This window comes from Amblyraja radiata, chromosome 11 (assembly GCF_010909765.2).
Source record: "Amblyraja radiata isolate CabotCenter1 chromosome 11, sAmbRad1.1.pri, whole genome shotgun sequence".
Classification (NCBI taxonomy): Eukaryota; Metazoa; Chordata; class Chondrichthyes; order Rajiformes; family Rajidae; genus Amblyraja; species Amblyraja radiata.
In genome coordinates, this window is record NC_045966.1 from 62,644,613 (window position 1) to 62,667,717 (window position 23,105).

General features: G+C 44.9%; 2 long non-coding RNA genes across 2 annotated transcripts in view; one reads left to right on the plus strand and one right to left on the minus strand.

The window, feature by feature from the left end:
- Positions 1–2,294: 2,294 nt before the first annotated feature.
- LOC116978695 lies at positions 2,295–21,218 on the minus strand. The gene is made up of 3 exons (XR_004413505.1): positions 21,209–21,218; positions 19,135–19,141; positions 2,295–2,337 (listed from the first exon to the last, which is right to left on the minus strand). It is a non-coding gene; the product is annotated as an uncharacterized LOC116978695 (long non-coding RNA).
- The window catches only part of LOC116978694, a 47,174-nt gene continuing 32,933 nt past the window's right edge, over positions 8,865–23,105 (plus strand). The window contains exon 1 of the long non-coding RNA XR_004413504.1: positions 8,865–8,896. This is a non-coding gene — a long non-coding RNA (uncharacterized LOC116978694). The remainder of the gene's footprint in view (positions 8,897–23,105) is intronic.

The following is a 23,105-nucleotide window of genomic DNA, read 5'->3' on the forward strand; positions in this document are numbered from 1 at the left end:
CACAGTTTAAGAATAAGGGGTAGACCATTTAGGACTGAGATGAGAAGAAACTTTTTCACCCGGAGAGTTGTGAATCTGTGGAATTATTTGACACAGAAGGCAGTAGAGGTCAATTCACTGGATGTTTTCAAGAGTGAGTTAGATATAGCTTTGAGGGCTAACGGAATCAAAGGACATTTGGAGAAAGCAGGAATGGGGTACTGATTTTGGATGATCAGCCATGATCATGTTGAATGGCGGTGATGGCTTGAAGGACCGAATGGCCTACTCCTGCACCTATTTTCTATGTTTCATCTACAGGGAGAGATTGAATAGACTTAGGTTGTTTTATGTGGAATGTCAGAAGTTGAGGGAAGACGATGGAAGTTTATAAAATCATGAGAGGCATAGATAGTGTAGACCTTTTTCCTGGTGGAATGCCCAACACTAGAGGGCATAGCTACAGTATAAGGTGAGAGGGGCAACGTTTAATGGAGATGTAGGGGGCACGTTTTTTACACAGAGAGTAGTGAGGGCCTGGAACACATTGTCAGAGATGAAGGCAGATATGATAGTGAAGTTTAAGATACTTTTAGATATACACATGGAAGTGCAGTTGATAGAGGGATATGGCTCGTACACGGGCAGATGAGATCAGTGCTGTACTGTTCATTGTTCTATGATTAAGTTGGATTTATGTCAATGTGCGAGACCTGATGAGTAAACCAGGAGAACTCAGGCCAAGGTGTGACTGGGATGTTATAGCCACTACAGAAAATTGACCAAGTGGGTTCCCATATCGACCTCTCTGTCTTGGCCCTCGTCCACAGTCAGAGTGAGGCCAAATGCAAATTCAAGGAACAGTACCTCATGTTTCGCTTGGGCAGCTTGCAACTAAGTGGTCTGAATATTGATTTCTCTAACTTCAACTAACCCTTGCATCCCCTCTCACTCCATCCCTCCCCCATCGTAGTTGTCGTACTACTTTCTTTCACTGTCGTCCTGATGAGTTTCACTGTATTTATCACTCGTTATCATGTTCTTCACAGCCAACAATGGACCGTTGTGGGCTCCATCTTTCTTTGATCATCGTTGCTGGCTTTCATTTGTCCTTTTGCAAACGTTTTATTCATTTATTCTATGCACCTTTGCATATCTCTTATTTTCCTCTCCCCTGACTCACAGCTACTGATTAAGGAGCATCTCACACCAGTAAACCGAGATATTACTGATGGTTTGTCCAGTGAGGCTATATGGGAGAAGTTGTGAAATAAAAAAGGGGACCTTGTTGGGAGTGTACTATAGGCCCCAAATAGTCAACGGAAATTAGAAGAAAGAATCGGAGAATGCAGGCAGCTGCAAGACGAATTGGGTTGTCATAGTAGGGGATTTTAACTTTCCCAATATAGACTGGGACTGTCATAGTGCCAATGGCTTACCTAAACAGTATTGAATTTGTCAAATGCGCTCAGAAAGGTTTCCCGAGGAAATATTTAGAAGGCCCTATAAGGGAAAGGGTAAAGCTTAACTTATTCTGAGAAAATTGGGGTGGGGAAATTAGTGTTTGGTAACTAGAGACCAGTAAGCCTTACATCTATGGTAGGTAAGCTACTGGAAAAGATTCTGAGGGATAAGATATATATGCATTTGTATAGGCAGGGGCTAATTAGGAAAAGTCAGCATGATTTTGTATGTGGAAGATCATGCATTACGAATTTGATTGGGTCTTTTGAAGAAGTAGCCACAAATGTTGACGAGAGCAAGGCCGTAGATGTTGTCTATATGAACCTCAGCAAAGCTGTTGATAGGATTCCACATGGTAGGCTGCTCTGGAAAGTTATATTGCACAATATTAAAGGTGAGCTAGCTTACTGGATGCAGAATGGCCTCGTGGAAGAAAGCAGATTGTGGTGGTGCAAGGGTACTTTTTGGATTGGAGTCTTGTGATGAGTGGTGTGCCTAAGGGGTCGGTGCTGGGCCCATTGTTTATATGAACGATTTAGATAAGATTGTACAAGGCATGATTAGTAAGTTTTAGAACATAGAACAGTGCAGCACAGGAACAAGGCCTTTCAGCCCACAATGTTTGTGCCGAACATGATACCTAGCTGAACTGTTCTCATTTGCCTGCAAAGGGTCCATATCCCTCTATGCCCTGCACTTCTATGTGCCTATCTAAAAGCCTCTTAAATGCCACAACTGTGTCTGCTTCCACCAACACCCTTGGCAATGCGTTCCATGTCTCCACCTTACTGTGTAAGAAAAGCTTGCCCTGCATATCCCCATTAAACTTACTCCTCTCACTTTACAACTATAATAAATTTATTTATGGACGCCTTTCAAGAGTCTCAAGGACACCTAAACTATGCCCTCGTGTTGGATCTTTCCACCCTGGGAAAAAGGTTGACTGTCTACCCCATCTTTCATAATTTTATATGCTTCTACCAAGTCTTCCCACAACCTTCAACCATCCAAGGAAAACAGTCCATGTCTATCCAAACACTCTCTGTAACTGAAACCCTCTAATCCAGACAGCATTCTAGGAAACCTCCTCTGTACTCTCCAAAACTTCCACGTCTTTCCTGGAATGGGCCAACCAGAAGTACATGGAATATTCCAAATGCAGCCTAACCCTGTCCTATAGAACTTCATCATGATCTAACCCTTGTACTCAATGTCCCTAGCAATGAAGGCAAACATACTACATGCCTTTTTTACCATCCTATTTTATTATGTCCAATCCCTTAAAATTTTTATATGTTTTATAAAACAATGATTTAACTGTACAGGTCTGAAGAAGGGTCTCGACCCAAAATGTCACCCATTCCTTCTCTCCAGAGATGCTGCCTGTCCCGCTGAGTTACTCCAGCATATTGTGTCTAGCACAAGAAATGTTTAAGAAAGAATGAGGTGTTCCAGACCAGGGCATTGGAGATGTCCTCATTCTTTAGGGAACGGAGGTTCCTATCTTCTATTACAGATGAGGCTCTCACGAAGGGCTCCTCTATATCCCGCAGCTCCACTCTCACTCCCCGTCCCTCTACTCGTAACAAGGACAGAGTTCCCCTTGTTCTCACCTTCCACCCTATCAGCCGTCACAACATATAATCCTCTGACATTTTCGTCACCTCCAACGGGATCCCACCACTGGCCACATCTTCCCATCTCATCCCCTTTCTGCTTTCTGCAGAGACCATTCCCTCCGTAACTCCCTGGTCAAATTGTCCTTTCCCACCCAAACCACCCCCTCCCCGAGTACTTTACCTTGCAACCACAGGAAATGCTACACTTGTCGCTTTACCTCCCCCCTCAACTCCATCCAAGGACCCAAGCAGTCTTTCCAGTTGAGGCAGACGTTCACCTGCACCTCCTCCAACCTCATCTACTGCATCCGCTGTTCTAGGTGTCAACTTCTCTACATCAGTGAGCCTAAGTGCAGGCTTGGCGATCGCTTCGCCCAAAACCTCCGCATAGTTCACAATAACCAACCTGATCTCCAGGTGACTCAGTACTTCAACTCCACTCCCCCCCCCCATTCCGAATCATGTCCTGGGCCTCCTCCATTGCCAGAGTAAGGCCTAGCGCAAATTGGAGGAACAGCACCTCATATTTCGCTTGGATAGTTCACACCCCAGCAGTATGAACATTGACTTCTCCAATTTCAGATAGTCCTTGCTTTCTCTCTCCTTCCCCTCCCCTTCCAGCTCTCCCACAAGCCTACTGTCTCCGCCTCTTCCTTTCTTTATCCTGCCCCCTCCCCCGACATCAGTCTGAAGAAAGATCTCGACACGAAACGTCGCCAATTCCTTCTCCATAGATGCTGCCTCACCTGTTTCTCCAGCATTTTTGTCTACCTTTGTGAGTAGTCCAGGTATGTAGTTCCCTGAAAATTGCGTACCTATTGATAGGGTGGTTAAAAAAATTGTTGTTACATTGTTGAGTATAGAAGTTGGCATGTTATGTTACTGTTGTATATGACCTTGGTGAGGTTGTACTGCTTTATTCCGTTTTGGTCACCCTGTTATTGGAAGGATGTCATTAAGCTGAAAAGAGTGAAAAGATTTACAAGGATGTCGCCAGGACTAGGGTAGGGGAATCAAAAGTTTAGTGCAACCTAATCTTTGTTGGCACTTGAGTTACCTAAGCATTCATGCAATCTACTGATTTCTAATAACTGCTCATTTCATTTACAATTCCAGCTTATCTCGTCTTTCTCTAAATCACAAGAATCACGGCTTGGACTCAGATGCTACCCAAAAGAATGAATTAGCCAGATTCACTCTGCTGGTAGGAATTTGAGATTCATACTCAGGACTATCCTTGCGATGGTTATTACTGGGTTGTCACTGTCAATATGTTGGATCGTCATGCTTCTGTATGATTTTTCCTTCAATCTTCTTAAGCATGCCAGAGAATTCTTAATCATAATGTTGCCTGTTTATATTTCCCTTCTCATCATTTGGTCCCTTTACAAAATGGTTATTCCCAGATACATTACTTGTCCACACTCACCCAACCTGTCCAAGTTACCCTGCATCCTCATAACATCCTCCTCACAGTTCACGCTGCCATCTAGTTTTGTGTCATCTGCAAATTTGCTAATGTTACTTTTAATCCCTTCATCTAAATCATTAATGTATATTGTAAATAGCTGCGGTCCCAGCACCGAGCCTTGCAGCATCCCACTAGTCACTGCCTGCCATTCTGAAAGGGACCCGTTTATCCCTATCTTTGTTTCCTGTATGCCAACCAATTTTCTATCCATGTCAGTACCCTATCCCCAATACCATGTGCTCTAATTTTGCCCACTAATCTCCTATGTGGAACTTTATCAAATGCTTTCTGAAAATCCAGGTACACTATATACACTGGCTCTCCCTTATCCATTTTCCTAGCTACATCCTCAAAAAATTCCAGAAGATTAATTAAGCATGATTTCCCCTTCGTAAATACACGCTGACTCGGACCGATCCTGTTACTGCTATCCAAATGTGCCGCTATTTCATCTTTTATAATTGACTCCAGCATCTTCCCCACCACTGTCAGGCTAACTGGTCTATAATTCCCTTTTTTCTCTCTCCCACCTTTCTTAAAAAGTAGGATAACATTAACTATCCTACAATCCACAGGAACTGATCCTGAATCTATAGAACATTGGAAAACGATTACCAATGCGTCCACGATTTCTAGAGCCACTTCCTTAAGTGCCCTGGGATGCAGACCATCAGGCCCTGGGGATGAACAATTATGGAATTTAATCAGTACATCCAGCATACTCGAGTGTTAGTTCTGTCCCTTCATTAGAGTCTGGTTCAAGAAAGGTTATGAGGAGCTACAAGTAAAGGTTTTGGAATGATACTAAGTCTTCCAATAATTCCTGAAGATAAACTCAGGCTGAAAGTTTTCCAGGTAGAAAATATAGATGTTATTAGAGGAGAAATATGGCTTGTCATGAACAGTTCCAGACAGTGAGGAAGGCTGTCAACGTATACAGCAGGATATATGATCAGCTGCAGTAATGGGCAGAGGAATAGCAGCTGGAGTTTAAACAGTGCCTTAATAACATTGATGTATAGAGGGATCTTGGATCCAAGTCCACAGCTCCCTGAAAGTGGCAACACAAGTAGATGGAATAATAAAGAAGACTCTCATCAGTCGGGACAAAGCATAAAAGACCGGAAATCATGTTGCAGCTTTATAGGGTTTTGGTTTGTCCACATTTGCAGTGTTGTGTGCAGTTCTAGTCGTCGAGACTGGAAGGCTTTGGAAGGATTGCAGAAAATGTTCATCAGAATGCTGCCTGGATAAGAGGATATTTGCTATAAGGAGACATAGAAGCCTTAACAACTACCATCAAATGGCCTTGACATCCACCATCATAAAGTGCTTTTGAGAGGCCGATTATCGAACACATTAAATCCAATCTACCAAGCAACCTTGACCCATTGCAGTTCACCTACAGCCACAACAGGTCCAAGGCTGATGCCATGTCCTAGGCCCTATAACTCTTATCTGGATAAGGGAGACACCTATGTCAGACTACAGCACTGCTTTCAGTACCATTAGCCCATCCCAGCTCATATCTAAACTCGTGGAAATTGGAGTCAGCCCTCATCTAGATAGATAGATAGATAGATGGATGGATAGATGGATAGATGGATAGATGGATAGATGGATAGATGGATAGATGGATAGATAGATGGATAGATAGATAGATAGATAGATAGATAGATAGATAGATAGATAGATAGATAGATAGATAGATAGATAGATAGATAGATCCTTTATTGTCTGAATGAAATGATGTTCTACTAGTAGTATCTACTGGTACTACTGGATCCTTGACCTCCTGACGAACAGACCACAATCAGTGAGGATAGGTGACAAATAATCCTCAACACTGGCGCATAGGGTGTGTTCTCAATCCCCTTCTTTATTACTTCTACAGCCACGGCTGTGCAGCCAAATACATATACAACTCAATCAACAAATTCTCAGACGACACCACCATAGTGGGCCCGATGTCAAATGATAACGACACAGAGTACAGGGAAGAGATTGAGAATCTCGTAACCTGGTGTCATGACAACAACCTTTCCCTCCATGTCAGTAAGACAGAAGAGACAGTGATCAACTTCAAGAAGCGGAACAGTACACATTCAGATCAAGGGCGCTGAAGTAAAGTTGGTTGAAAGCTTCAAAAGTAACTATTATGAGTAACTTGTTCTGGACTAGCCACATCAAAGCAATGGTCAAGAAAGCACACCAATACCTCTACGTCCTAAGAAGGCTTAGGAAGTTTGCTATGTCTCCAACAACTCTCACCAACTTCTACAGATGAGCTGTAGAAAGCATTTTATCAGGATGCATCACAGCCTGGTTTGGGAACAGCTCCATCCAAGACCGCAAGAAATTGCAGAGAATTGTGAACGCAGCTCAGACCATCACACAAACCAACCTCCCTACCATTGATACCATGTACAGTTCACCCTGCCTCAGCAAGGCCACCAGCATAATCAAGGGCGGTCACGGAAGCGCAGCGGTAGAGTTGCTACCTTACAGCGAATGCAGCGCCGGAAACCCGAGTTCGATCCCGACTGCGGGTGCTGTCTGTATGGAGTTTGATCGTTCTCCCTGTGACCACCGTGGGTTTTCTCTGAGTTCTTCGGTTTCCTCCCACACTCCAAAGATGTACAGGTTTTGTAGGTTAATTGGCTTGGTAAATGGACAAATTGACCCTTTTGGGTGTAGGATAGTGTTAATGTGCGGGGATCGTTGGTCGGCGCAGACCCGGTGGGCCGAAGGGCCTGTTTACACGTTGTATCTCTAAACTAAACTAAATACGAGTCTCATCCTGGATTCTCCCATCAGCCAAGAGGTACAAAAGTGTGAAAACCCATACCTCCAGATTCAGGAACAGTTCCGTCCCAGCTATCTCCAGGCATCTTCTCACTAACCAGAGAGCGGTCCTGAGCTATCATCTACCTCATTGGAGACCCTCAGACTATCTTTAATTGGACTTTACTAAGATTTTATCCTGCATAAAACATTATTCCCTATATCCTGTATCAGTACTCTGTGGACCACTTGATTGTGATCTTATATAGACTTTTAGCTGACAGGATAGCACTCAACAAAAAGCTTTTCACTGTACCTTGATACACGTGACAACAAACTAAACTACATACAAGAAACTGGAAATGCTGGAATCTTGAGCAAAATACAAAGTGCTGGAGTAACTTAGCTGGTAGAGGTTGGATAAACTTGGATTGGTATCTCTGGAGCGTCTGTTTATTACACAGAGGGTGGAGGGTGCTGGAATATGTGCCAGGAATGGTGGTGGGGTAGATCCGACATTGGCATTTAAGCGGCATTTGGATGGACAATAGGAAGGGAGGAGTATGGATCACATGCAGTGAGAGGAAATTAGTTCATTTGGCATCATGTTGGAGGGGGGGGGCATTCACTCTACTGGTAGCAGGGTGTTTTTTTTCTTAATTTCAAACTCAGGACCCTCCTTCTTGAGTTAGTTGTTCCTGGGTTGTCATTACTAGTGCCACGGTTCACCCTATGTCTTGATTTTTCCTTTAGTCTGATAAAAGTCACTCACTATCTCAAGGCTGTCATGACTGAAGTAAATCATTTCATATTGTCACATATCTAACGACTGAATAAAAAAAGTACATATTTTTCCTTATCAGACTATATAGTTTATATTGATAATGTTGTCTGTTCATATTTCCCTTCTCTCATCATAGTGTCCTTTTACAAAATGGCTGTTTCGTGACAGCTTTTCTTTAGTTTAATTTCATGATACAGAATGGAAACAAGCCCTTTGGCCCACACTGACCATCGATCACCCATTCACACTAGTTCTATGTTATCCCACATTAGCAACCACTCCCAACACACTTGGGGCAATTTACAGGGGCCCAATTAACCTACAAACCCAAGCGTCTTTGGGATGTGGGAGGAAACCGGATCACCAGAAACCCAGACGGTCAAAGGGAGAACATACAAATTCCTCGCAGACAGCACCCAGGAACAGTATCGAAGTCGGGTCTCTGGTGCTGTCTGTACTGTTTTCTCAAGGTCACACCACAGAGTCGTAATGCTATCTTCAACTATGCTCTCAACCATGTGATCATTTTCACTATACTGTTTTTTTGTGGTCACAACATTTTTCTCTGTCTCTCTCTGTCTGTCTCTCTGGTAGTAACCTCCCAGGGCCTGTTGGGATACTTGACATTTTGTTCTCCCAATACATAAGTTGTAAACATGTTGTATTTTATTGTTTATTCTCTGTGTGTAGGTTTCTCCGAAGCATGACTCACTCCATTAAGCGCTCTTCGGAACATTTTAAAGGAGGAGGGGGAGCAACCAGAAGTCGTTGTGCACATTGGCATAAATGACATAGGTAGGATTGGGGATGAGGTCCTGCGAGTGAATATGGGAGCTATGGCGAGGTTAAGGAATATCATGAAACAGGTGGGCTGCAGAGTGTTTATTTCAAGGCAGGGAGCAATTTGAGTAAAGCAGATGTATTTAGAGCCTGGATCAGTGTTTGGGACTATGATGTTGTGGCCATTATGGAGACTTAATTGCAAAAGGGATTCTATTCAAAGCTCCAGAGTTTTGATGTCTCAAACTTGATAGAGAGGGAGGTAAATGAGTCGAAAGAGTTGCTCTACCAATCAGGAAGAATGTCACAGTGGCAGTCAGAAATGACATACTGGAGGATTCGTCCAATGAGGTGGTTATGGGTAGAGCTCAAAGATAGGAAAGGTGCAATCACTTTAATGGGATTACATTATAGTCCCTCCCCCAATAGTCAGCGGGAAATACAAGAACAGCTATGTAGACAGTTTACAGAGATATTTAAAGGCAATAGGGTTGTAACAGTGGGTAGTTTGAACTGTCCCAATATTGCCTGGGACCTACTTGCTTACTTACTTACATACTATGCCTTAGATGGATCAGAATTGAGGCGGCATTGAGACATGACTGTGGCACGGAGACCCAGCTTTGATCCTGACCTCGGGTGCTTTCTGTGTGGAATTTGCACGTTCTCCCTGTGACCGCATGGGTGTCCTCCAGATGCTCCGGTTTCCTACCATATCCCAAAGATGTGCGGATTTGAAGGTGAATTGGCGTTTGTACATTGCCCCTAGTGTGCAGAGAAGGATGCAAAAGTGGGATAACAGAACTAGTGTGAACGGGTGATTGATGGTTGGTGTGGACTCAGTGGGCCGAAAGGCCTGCTTCCATGCTATATCTTTCAATCAATTCCATCAATCAATTAAATTTTTAGGTGTATCCATGAGGACTTCCTAAAAAGGTTTGTGGAAGATCCAACTCGAGGCAGCATTATACTGACCTGGCATTGGGAAATGAGCCTGGCCAGTTGACTGGTGTTTCAGTGGAAGAGCATTTTGAGGATAGCGATCACAACTCCAGAATTTTAAGATTGTTTTGAATAGGGATAATTCTGGACCTTGGGGGAAGGTACCAAATTGGAGTAAAGGCAGATTACAACGATATTAGGCAGGGGTATGTGAGTGTTATTTGGGAGCAGTTGGGTAAATCCACATCTGATATATGGGAGTAATTTAAAGGCTATTTAATCAAAGTTCTGGACATGCATGTTCCAGTCAGGACGAGGGATAAGGATGGCAAGGTTAGGAAACATTGATGACCAAACAGGTAGTAAACCTGGTCAAAAAGAAAAAGGAAGCGTATGTAAGGCTTTAAGAAGATGAAATCAGACAAGGCCTTTGAGAAATATAAAGCAAGAAAGAACAAACTCAAACGATCATGTATTTGTTGAGTCAGATTAAAGAAAATCCCGTCTTTTTAAACTTACAGTGAAAACAAGAAGGTAAATAGGGAGAAGGTAGGACCACTCAAGAATAAAGAAGATAATTTGCGCTTGGAGTGAGAGGATGAAGGCGAGGTATTAAACAAGTACCTTGCATCTATATTCAGAATGGAGAAGCACAGGGAGGTCAGTATGGAGATTAATAATATGCATAGGCAGTTTGAGATCAACAGGGAGGGTGTTGGCGCTCTTTGAGGGCATTAATATGGATAAATCCCCTGGGCATGATGGGATCTATCCCAGGTTGTTAAGAGGTGAGAGATGAGATTGCAGAGGCATATATTTGCAGCTTCTCTAGCCCCAGGCAACATCCCAAAATACTGGAGAGTAGCCAATGTAGTTTCTTTGTTTAAGAAATGTAGTAGAACGAATGCAGGGAATTATAGGATGGTGAGCCTCACATCAGTGGTAGGAAAGCTATTGGAGAAAATTCTTTGGGATAGGATTTACTCACATTTGGAAAGTAATGGGCTAATTAGGGACAGTCACAGGATTTTGTAGGCAGCTGGTCATGTCTTACTAACTATTGAGTTCTTTAAGGAGGTGACGTATGTGATCAATGAGGGTAGAGCAGTGGATGTTGTCTACATGTATTTCAGTAAGGCGTTTGATAAAGTCCCTCATGAAAGTTGGATTCAGAAGATTAAGGTGCACGGGATTCATGGTGACTTATTGTAGGGATTCAGAACTGGCTTACTCATAGAGGATAGAATATTATGGTGGAAGGGAGCAATTCTGGCCAGAGGTCTATGACTAGTGGGGTCCACAGGGATGTCCTGGGTTCAATCTTAACTGTGGATAGATAGACACAGATGGTTCATTGCTAGCTGAGGGGCAGGTGACAACAAAGCATTCAATCAGTAAAACTAATTAGTTGGACAGTGAAACTAGTCAGAGAACTAGGGTGGGGGAGGGATGGAGAGAGAAGGAAAGTAAGGGTTAGTTGAAGTTAGAGAACTAAATATTCATATCGCTGAGTTATAAACTGCCCAAACTAAATATGAGGTGTTGTTCCTCCAATTTGCATTGGGCCTCACTCTGACAGTGGAGGAGGCCCAGGACAGAACGGACAGTGTGGGAATGGGAGGGGAGTTAATGTGTTTAGCAACCGGGAGGTCGCGTAGGCCTAGGCAGACTGAGCTGAGGTGTTCAGCGAAACGATCGCCGAGCCGGCGCTTGTTCTCACCGATATATAGAAGCCCACACCTGGATCAGCAGACACAGTAGAGGTTGAAGGAGGTGCAAGTGAACCTCTGCTTCACCAGAAAGGACTGTTGTGGTCCTTGGATGGAGTAAAGGGAGGTGATATAGGGACAGGTGTTGCATCTCCTGCGGTTGCATGGGAAAGTACTTGGGGAGGGGGTGGTTTAGGAGGGAAGGGATGAATTAACCAGGGAGTTTCAGAGGGAATGGTCTCTGCAGAAATCGGAAAGGAGTGTAGATGGGAAGATTTGGCTAGTGGTGAGATCCCGTTGGAGGTGACAAAATGTTGGAGGATTATGTGTTGTATGCGACAGCTGATGGGATGAATGGTGAGGAATAGAGGACTCTCCCTGTTGCGACTGGGGGTAGGGGGAGCAAGAGCAGAGCTGCGGGATACCAAGGAGACACATGTGAGTGCCTCATCGATGATGGAAGAGGGGAACCATCTTGTTCCGCAGAGCTGCGGGGTACCGAGGAGATGTGCAGGGCAGGTTTTATACAAAGAGTGGTGGGTTGAGGCAGCTATGCTCTTAAGAGGATAGACACAATATGCTGGAGTAACTTAGCAGGACAGCCAGCATCAGGACAGAGAGAGAGAGAGAGGGAATGAGGGAATACTTGAAGTTAGAGAGATCAATATTCATACCCAAGTTGAGAAATCAATACTCATACCTAAGTTGCCCAAGCGTAATATAAGATGCTGTTTCTCCAATTTGCGTTTAGTGTCACTCTGATAATGGAGGAGGCCGAGGACGGAAAGGTCAGTGTGGGAAGGGGAATTAAAGTGTTTAGTAACTGGGAGATCAGGTAGGTCCAGGCGGACTGAATGAAGGTGTTCGGCGAAACGATTGCCCAGTTTACATTTGGTCCGGTCGGTGTATGAACCAACATCTTGAACAACGGGTACAGTAGATGAGGTTGGAGGAGGTGCAACTGAACCTCTGCCTAACCTGAAAGGACTGCCGGGGACCATGGGCAGAATCGAAGGAAGTGGTATAGGGACAGGTGTTGCATCTCCTCCAGTTGCAGGAGAAGGTGCCTGCGAGGGGGAGGTTTGGGTGGGAAAGGATGAGTTAAGCAGGGAGTTGTGTAGGGAACAGTCTCTGGAAGGCGGAAAGGGGTGGAGATGGAAAGATGTGACTAGTGGAATCGTGTTGGAGGGGGCGAAAATGTCGGAGGATTATGTGTTGTATGCAACGGCTGATGGGGTGAAAGGTCAGGACACGGGGGACTCTGTCCCTGTACCTTACAACGTTGGTTTCGTGTTCGTTTTCTAGGTCTGCACAAAACTTGAGAGTCCTTAATTTACAACAGAAGTCTTTAATGCTGGCAGCAAGACTACTCAAAATGGCTGCACACACACACACAGAATCTGACTGCCCACTCACACTGTCGACAGACAGGATAAACTATATACAAAACATCCTCCTTTGTCCTGTGCAGCGCCACCTGCTTCCACCCCACACAGTCCACCAAACATCACATTCCCCCTTTCCAGTTTGAACGTCTCCATTTGGCTGGACCTCGCTTCACTCTTTTTTTCCAGCCTTTTTTGCATTTCACAACTTTTGCTAAAGGCTCAGAATCAATAGAGTTTTCCTCAATGTTCTCTTTTGAAGTGATATCACTATATGCTTTCAGTATGCTGTTCTTTCTCCACTTGGCTGCAGTTTTTCTCGGCGATCGTCAGCGTTTTTGATGCGAACGCAATTGGTTCTTCCTTGCCGTTCAGCTCCGTTTGTGAGATTACAGCTCCATGACCATATGGCGATGCATCGGCGGCCATCTTAACACTGCAGCACATTCTTCAATAAGGCATCCGATTCCTTGAGAATCGCCTGCTGGATGAATGTGTGCCTGCAGCCCATGACCAGTCTATCCCGCAACGCATTGTCTTGGCACTTTTTTCGCAGCATTGAGTTTTAAAATTGCCCTTCCTGTTGCACCGTCCTGTCGAAATCATGGCGAGCTTCGAGGAAATTTTGACTTTCTTCGAAATGCAGCTGCAAAGCCGTTGTGATTTCAGCATATGAGGCTTCAGTTACTTCTTCTGTAAGTAAATTTTGAAGCAGTGCAAAAGAACACAAGAGAGCCTTCTTCCTCTGGTCAGTTGTAATTGCCATACTTTCAAAATAAAACTCAGCTAGCATTAAATACGACGACCACCTTTCTCGCTCGGGATCGAAACGATCGAATTGCCGAGACATGTTAGTTTGACTACACTACAGAACTCAAAAATTATATATATTTTTTTTTTTTAATCGAAAAATAGGCTCTTATCTGGGTATTTGATCACAATCCGAAATTTCCCACGCCTGACACCACTTTCATGTTCGTTTTCTGCACAAAACTTGAGAGTCTTTAATTTACAACAGAAGTCTTTAATGCTTTGCTCAATGCTGGCAGCAAGACTACTCAAAATAGCTACACACACACACAGATTCTGACTGCCCACTCACACTGTCTACAGACAGGATAAACTTTATACAATACATCTCCCTTTGTCCTGTGCTGCGCCACTTGCTGCATGGGAGGACCCCACACAGTCCACCAAACATCACAGTTGGTCAAAAGCAAGAAGGATGCATGGGACAGGTAATAGGCAGATGGGATCAAGTGCATCCCTGGAGGAGTTTTGGGAACTAAGGAGAAGGAAATCAGAAGGGCAAAAATGGGTCAGGAGATAGCTCTGGCGGGTAGCAATAAGGACTATCCCAAAAGATTTTATAATTACATAAGGTGGAAAAGGGTAATTAGAGAGAGTGGGACCTCTCAGGAATCAAAGCGGTCACCCCTGTGTGGAGCCACAGGACATGGGCAAGGTCCTCAATGAGTATTTATCCTCTGTATTTACCGAGGAGAAAGACAGTAGGACGGAGGAACGGGGCAGTCAATAGAAATGTCTTGAGAGCAGTCAGTGTTACCGTCGAAGAAGTACTGAAGGTACTATCGTGTATGAAGGTAGACAAATCTCCAGGAGCTGATCAGATATAACTGAGGACATTGCAGGAAACTAGAGCTGAAACTACAGCCCTGGTTGAAATTTATGAGTCGTCCTTAAATACAGGAGAGCTGCTGGAAGATTGCAGGGTGGCAAATGTTATGTCTCAAGGGCTGGAGTATAAATGCTGGGAACTATAGGCCGGTGAGCTTAATATCTGTGGTTGGAAAGTTACGAGAGAGTATTCTGAGGGATAGGTTATACAGGCTTTTGGATAGGCAAGAGCTGATTAGGGATATTCAGCATGGTTTGGTACGTGGGAGGTCGTGTCTCACAAATCTGATTGATTTGTTTGAAGACGTGACCAAAAAGGTCGATGACGGCAGAGCTGTAGATGTTGTGTAAATGGATTTCAGTAAGGTATTCAACAAGGTTGAATAAGCATGGTAGACTGCTTTGGAAGGTTAGATCGCATGAGATCCAGGGAGAGATTGCTGAATGGACAGAAAATTGGCTCCATGGAAGGAAGCAGAGGGTGATGGTGGAAGGTTGCTTCTCAGACTGGAGGCCTACGACTAGTGGTGTGCCTCAGGATTCAGTGCTGGGTCCGTTGTTTGTCATCTACATCAATGATTTGGATGAGAACATACGGGGCAAGATTAGCAAGTTTACTGATGATACAAAAGTGAGTGGTTTTGCAGACAATGAAGACGATTGTGAAATATTGCGGCAGGATCTGGATCTGGTGGGAGGAGGAATAGTTGATGGAATTTAATACAGAGAATTGTGAGGTGTTGAATTTTGGGACGTCGAACAAGGGCAGGGACCTACACAGTAAATGGTAGGCCTCTGGCTAGTGTTGTAAAGCAGAGGGATCTAGGAGTACAGGTGTATGGTTCCTTGAAGGTCGAGTCACAGGTGGATAAGGTGGTCAAAAAAAGTTTTGTCACTTTGGCCTTCATCGGTCAGACTATTGAGTATAGATGTTGGGAGGTCATGTTGCAGTTGTATGAGATGTTGGTGAGACCGCATTTAGAATATTGTGTTCAGTTCTGGGCACCATGCTATAAGAAAGATATTGTCAAGTTTGAAAGGGTTCAGAAAAGATTAATGAGGATGTTGCCAGGACTAGAGAGTGTGAGCTACACGGACAGGTTGAGTAGGCTGGGTCTCTATTCCATGGAGCGCAGGAGGATGAGGGGAGGTCTTATAGAGGTATACAAAATCATGAGGTTGGGTAGATGCACATAGTCTCTTGCCCAGAGTAGGGGAATCGAGGAAACATAGAAAATAGGTGCAGGAGGAGGCCATTCGGCCCTTCGAGCCAGCACCCTCATTCATTGTGATCATGGCTGATCGTCCCCTATCAATAACCCGTGCCTGCCTTCTCCCCATATCCCTTTACAATACAATACAATACCTTTTATTTGTCATTTGAACCTCACATGAGGTTCAAACGAAATTTGGTTTCTGCAGCCATACAAGAAAAGAACCAAGACACACACCAACACAATTCGCACAAACATCCATCACAGTGAGTCTCCTCCTCACTGTGATGGAAGGCAAAGTCTTGTCTCTCCCCTGCTCTCCATTCTTCTCCCGGTCGAGGTCAAAGGCCCCGGCGGGCGCTAGCAAGACCGCGGCCACTCAAAGCCACGCGGGGCGATGTAAGGCCCTGCCCCGGGTCTTGGTGTTGGAGCCCCCGGCGGGCGCTAGCAAGTCCGCGGCAATTTAAAGCCGCGCCTGGCGTTGTAAGGCCCCGCTCCAGGTCACTCTGAACCCCGCAATTCGAGCGGGAGAAGTCGCCGTTGCCAGTGCCCCGCAAAGCAGTCTCCCACCGGGGACCCGCGAGCTCCCGGTGTCACCATCCACCGGAGCCGGGTCGCAGCAGCGCGCCGCCGCAGCTCTCCACGCTCCGAAGCTGGCTAGCTCCACGAAGGTAGGTCCACAGCTCCACGGCTCCACAGCTCCACAGGCTTCGTGACTTGAGCCTCCAGGTCGTTCCGGTTGGAGGCCGCTCCACGGCGCTAGGCCCCAACAGCAACGGAGACCTGACAGGTAAAAGGTCGGGTCTCCATGCAGGGAAGAGATTTAAAAGTTTCCCCACCCCCCACACATACACATTTAAAAACCCGCTACAAACTAAACCCTCAACGGGACAAAAAAATAAAAAATACACAGACAGACTGCAGAGGGCGCTGCGACGTCGGTCGCGCCGCCCACCTAAATTTGACTACACTAGCCCCTAGAGCTCTATCTAACTCTCTTTTAAATCCATCCAGTGACTTGGCCTCCACTGCCCTCTGTGGCAGGGAATTCCATAAATTCACAACTCTCTGGGTGAAAAAGTTTTTTCTCACCTCAGTCTTAAATGACCTCCCCTTTATTCTAAGACTGGCCCCTGGTTCTGGACTCTCCCAACATTGGGAACATTTTTCCTGCATCTAGCTTGACCAGTCCTTTTATAATTTTACTAGACTAAGTAGGATCCGTTGGGTCCCAGCATCACACAGGAGAGCTGGTCACCAACGCAATATTCCACCTCTCCACCAATTCCAATATTGCTCGCCTTTGGGGGGGGGGGGGGATTTCTGTTGCTCTAGTATGGGTGTTGCGGGCCGAAGGTACTGGTTTCCAGAGAGCTAGTATAGACATTGTGGGCCGAATGGATTCTTGGGCTGGCAGCCAACTGTTGCAACAATTTTAAAAGCCAAGCTAAGGCAAACAATTGGGCAGCAGCCACCTGACAACCAAAATTCATTTTGTGAACACAAACTTTTTAAAAAGGCGAGGCAAACAATTGCAGCAGCCACCTGACAACCAAAATTCAATTTGTGAACACAAACTTTTTAAAAAGGCAAGGGAAACAATTGGGCAGCAGCCACCTGACAACCAAAATTCATTTTGTGAACACAAACTTTTTAATAAGGCGAGGCAAACAATTGGGCAGCAGCCACCTGACAACCAAAATTCATTTTGTGAACACAAACTTTTAAAAAAGGGCAAGGCAAACAATTGGGCAGCAGCCACTTTACAGCCGCATCGAAGGGTCTCACCATGGAGTAGATGTGCGTTCAGCGTTATTCGCAGCTCAGGGAGCCGTGACCCTCTCGCTTCCTGGGTCTGGCAGAGACTGAGTGAGGGTTTTATAGTCCCTCCCCCCTGCCGCCAGCAGGTGCAGCAGAGAGAATGGCGATTTTAAAAAACCCATTAATATCTCTGATTTTTCATCGATGGGAAAAATCCTCCGGTCCCGGAAGGCAGAGGGGGGCTCAGAAATCGCAGCACAGTGGGCCAAAAGCGGTCAAGATCAGACTTTTAGTAATATAGAAGATATGTTTCTATAAGATTTCCCTCATCCTTCTAAACTCCAGTGAATACAAGCCCAGTCTTTTCAATCAGAGGACATAGGTTCAAGCTGAAGGGGGAAAGATTTAATAGGATTCCGAGGGGTAACTTTTTCACACAAAGGGTAGTGGGTGCACAGAACAAGCTGCCAGAGGAGGTAGTTAAGGCTGGGACTATCCCATCGTTTAAGAAACAGACAGGTTCATGGATAGGACAAGTTTGGAGGGATATGGACCAAGCGCAGGCAAGTGGGACTAGAGTAGCTGGGACATTGTTGGCCGGTGTGGGCAAGTTGGGCCGAAGGCCTCTATGACTCAAGGTATGGAGAGATACTGCATGAAAACAGGATCTCTAGCCCACAGAGTCCTCACTGGTCATCACTCTTCTGAGTTTAAATCTTCTACCTTCCAATTCTTTCAACATCAAGTATTAAAGCACTCCAACAAAGTCAGTTCAGCCAAGAAGGAGGGAAGTAGCAAAGCTGGGTACACTATCAATAGAAGTTTTTCTCTAAGTCAAACGGCATCCTCCAGCACCAATATCCATGTTTAACCTACCAGTTGCAGGTTGAATTATTGCCTACTCTAGGCGATTGTGTCCTGTTGATTTAATAAATAGAGTCATAGAGTGATACAGTGTGGAAACGGGTCCACAGGCCAACTCGCCCACACCAGCCAACAATGTCCCAGGTACAAGGTACACAAAAATGCTGGAGAAACTCAGCGGGTGCAGCAGCATCTATGGAGCGAAGGAAATAGGCGATGTTTCGGGCCGAAACCCTTCTTCAGACTGATGGGGGGTGGGGGGAGAAGGAAGGAAAAAGGGAGGAGGAGGAGCCCGAGGGCGGGGGGATGGGAGGAGACAGCTTGAGGGTTAAGGAAGGGGAGGAGACAGCAAGGGCTAGCAAAATTGGGAGAATTCAACGTTCCAATGTCCCAGGTACACTTGTCCCACTTGCCTGTGCTTGGTCCATATCCCTCCAAACCTGTCCTATCCATGTATCTGTCTAACTGTTTCTTAAACAATGGGATGGTCCCAGTCTCAACTACCTTCTCTGGCAGCTTGTTCCATACACCCACCGCCCTTTGTGTGAAAATGTTACCCCTTGGATTCCTATTCAATCTTTCCTCCTTCACCTTGAACCTATGGCCTCTGGTCCTCAATTCCCCTACTGTAGGCAAAAGACTCTGTGCATCTACCCGATCTAATCCTCTCATGATCTTGTATACCTCTATAAGATATCCCCACATCCTCCTGCGCTCCATGGAATAGAGACCCAGCCTACTCAACCTCTCCATATAGCTCACACCTACTAGTCCTGGGAACATCTTCGTAAATCTTTTCTGAACCCTTTCAAGCTTGACAATATCTTTCCTATAACATGGTGCCCAGAACTGAACACAATATTCTAAATGCGGTCTCACCAACGTCTTATACAATTGCAACATGACCTCCCAACTTCCATACTCAATACTCTGACTGATGAAGGCCAAAGTTCCATAAGCCTTTTTGACACGTTATCTACCTGCGACTCGACCTCCAAGGAACCATGCATCTGTACTCCTAGATCCCTCTGCTCTACAACACTCCCCAGAGGCCTACCATTCACTGTGTAGGTCCTGCCCTTGTTCGACGTCCCAAAATGCAGCACCTCACACTTCTCTGTATTAAATTCCATCAACCATTCCTCCGCCTACCTGGCCAATCGTTCCAGATCCTGCTGCAATTGTTCACAACCATCTACACTATCTGCAAAACCACTCACTTTTGTATCATCAGTAAACTTGCTAATCTTACCCTGTATGTTCTCATCCAAATCATTGATGTAGATGACAAACAGTAACGGGCCCAGCACTGAGCTCTGAGGCACACCACTAGACACAGGCATCCAGTCTGAGAAGCAACCTTCCACCATTACCCTCTGCTTCCTTCCATGGAGCCAATTTGCTATCCATTCAGCTATCTCTGCTTGGATCCCATGAGATCTAACCTTCCAGAGCAGCCTACCATGGGGAACCTTGTTGAATGCCTTACTGAAGTCCATGTACACAACATCTACAGCTCTGCCCTCATCAACCTTTTTGGTCAAAATCAGACTTGTGAGACACGATCTCCCACGTTTAAAACCATGCTGACTATTCCTAATCAGCCCTTGCCCATCCAAATGCCTGTATAACCTATCCCTCAGAATACTCTCCAGTAACTTACCAACGACAGATGTTAAGCTTACCGGCCTATAGTTCCAGACATTTTCCCTGCAGCCCTTCTTGAAAAGAGGCACAACATTTGCCACCCTCTTCAGGCACCTCTCCTGTAATTAAAGACGACTTGTAAATGTCAACCAGGGCTCCTGCAATTTCCCCTCTAGTTTCCAACAATGTCCTCAGATATATCAGATCAGGCCCTGGAGATTTGTCTACTTTCATACACGATAGAACCTTCAGTACTTCTTCGACAGTAATGCAAGACACTTGCATTGACTGCTCCAATATCCTCCGTCCTACTGTCTTTCTCCTCAGTAAATACAGAGGAGAAATACTCATTTAGGACCTTGCCCATCTCCTGTGGCTCCACACAGAGGTGACCGCTTTGATTCCTGAGAGGTCCCACTCTCTCTCTTACCATTTTCCCCCTTCTGTATTTATAAAATCTTTTGGGATTGCCCTTAATGCTACTTAATGCTAAAGAGTTATCTCCTGGCCCCTTTTTGCCCTCTGATTTCCTTTTTTAGTTTACTCCTTTGTTCCCTAAAGTCCAGGGATGCACTTGATCCCAGCTGCCTATACATTTCCCATGCATCCTTCTTGTTTTTGACTAATGTCTCAATTTCCCTCGTCACCCAAGCTTCCTTACGTTTAACTGCGTTGCCCTTCATTAACGGGGACGTACATATCCTGAGCATTCATCAGCAAACTTTTAAAAACATCTCACTTGGCCGATGTTCCTTTCCCCTCTAATAACCTGCTCCAGTCAACTTGAGCGAGACCTTCTCTCATACACTCAAGGTTGGCCTTACCCCAGTTGAGAATTCATCAGATGATGATGAAACATATTTTTTTATTCTATGAAGATCAACCATTACTGATTACAGTAACTTATGGTAATGGCTTTCACTTAACCTGCTAAAATCCGCTATGAATAATCCATGAGGTTGACACTGCACATTCACAAACTTCTTAGAGGTCTATATGCTTCCGACCTGACAATGTACATCTCTGGTGACTGATATGATAGACCTTCCTAAAGGGCCTGTTCCACTGCGGCGACCTAATTTGCGAGTTTAGAAGAGTTTGCTCTTGTCTCAATCTCGCAGCATGATCGACACGTGGTCCTAGCAGGTCCTAGGAGGTCACTGGAACTATCCTTCATGCTCGAGGGAAGTTCCCGCATACTCGCGGCCTCAGTTTGGTCGAGGAAAAATTTTCAGCACTCTGAAAATTTTTCCGCGAGTAACAATTGGTCGGTATGGTTCTTTTGAACTCATAGTGGAGTGGGGTCGCTAGGCTGCCGAGGTAGCCGTAGGCAATCTGCTTTGCTGACCGGGCATTTTAATTGGCTCATTGGAGTTTTCAGAACCAAGGAAAACCGACCGGTAATGTTAAATGCCCGCTAAACTTTATTATAAGTTGTCTGGCTTCTTAAAAGTGTCTCCACTCCTTCTTCCCCACCCCCCCCCCCCCTTCTCTTCCCTTCTCTCCCTTTCTCTCTCCTTCTCTTCCCCCCCCTCTCCGCGCTCTCGAAAGGACTTACCGTAACTGTGCCAGCCGTCTTTTACCTTACTGTTCATCACGGGTGTGAATTTCAGACAGCGCTCCCCCGCTTTCCCTGGCCCCTGCCTTTGCGATGTGTTTGTGTGTGTGTGTGTGTGTGTGTGAGGGTGGGTAGACGTTCAATCCAGCTCGAGGTTTTTCAGGCTAGTGTCCTCGAGCTTGAAGGTCAACGACAGTCCCTGAAAAGTCGCGTTAGTGGGACAGTCCCTTAACTGCAATGTCTCTGCAGCTCAGTACACTTCCTTTCAAGATCAAATTTTGCTGGCTGCTATCAATTTGTCTCCAGAATTTGTCTTTATTCGCCATTCTTGTTTACATGATCTATATTCACAGATTGCGGGAATTACTGGTTGATTTATAAGCCTCAGGTTCTAACGGCCTAGTTTAAGTAAGACATGAGGTTGAACATTTCCACATTCAGGCTGGTTATGATTACTTTTAGCACCTGAGGCCGCACTTGGAATATTATGTTGAGTTTTAGGAATAGGAATGCTATAGAAAAAATGCTATTAAGTTGGAAAGTTTAGAGAAGATATATGAAGACGATGTCAGGACTCGAGGGCTTGGGCAGGCTTGGACATTATTCCTTGGAATGCCAGAGGCTGAGGAATGATCTTGTAAAGGTGAATACAATCATGAGGTGAACAATGCATAAACTCTTTTTCCAAGGCTATGTGAATAATGTGAGGGGGAAAAGATTAATAGAGACCTGAGGGGCAACGTTTTCACACAGAGGGTGATGACTATTTGGAATGAGCTGCCAGATAATGTAGTTGAGGCAGATACTGTAATAACATTTAAAACACATTTGGACAGATACATTAATAGGAAAGGTTAGAAGGGATACAGGCCAAACCCGGTCAAATGGGACTAGCTTAGATGGGACTTCTTGGTCGGCACAATTGAGTTCGGACAAAGATCTTGTTTCCATGCTGTGTGATTATAATTCTGTAACTACATGTGTCGTATCCATGAATTGGTCGATTTAATGAACCAGACCCTTGCCATTAAGAAATTCTGTTTGATATTCAACAGTTATCACACATATATTTTGATGAGAACATTTCAAGGTTTACCAGCATTTTGAGAGGGCGATGAATGGGCTTCACTCCAAGAACGACCTGACCATTAACATTTGTAAAGCCTTTGGTGTACTCAAGATTACTACCTCTGTTGATTTGCAAAGCTTGTGAACAGCAAGACCACCTTCCTCCTGGAGGGAAACAGTAAACTGAAATTAAATAAATACTTGTCTCTTAATGAATAGCTCTTCCAGTATTTCTTTCAGCTCTTGTAAATATTCATTCTAAAGCTCTTTGGTTCCCCATTCCTGCTGGCATGTAAAGCTTGGTCAGTTTTGATGCATGGAGAATACATTTGCCTTACGGTATGGCTGCCCACACCAATGATATTTTAATTTATTTTTAATTAAATGCATGCTCACTGCAAATTTTGCCACATGCTAATTTGGATATGAATCACCATT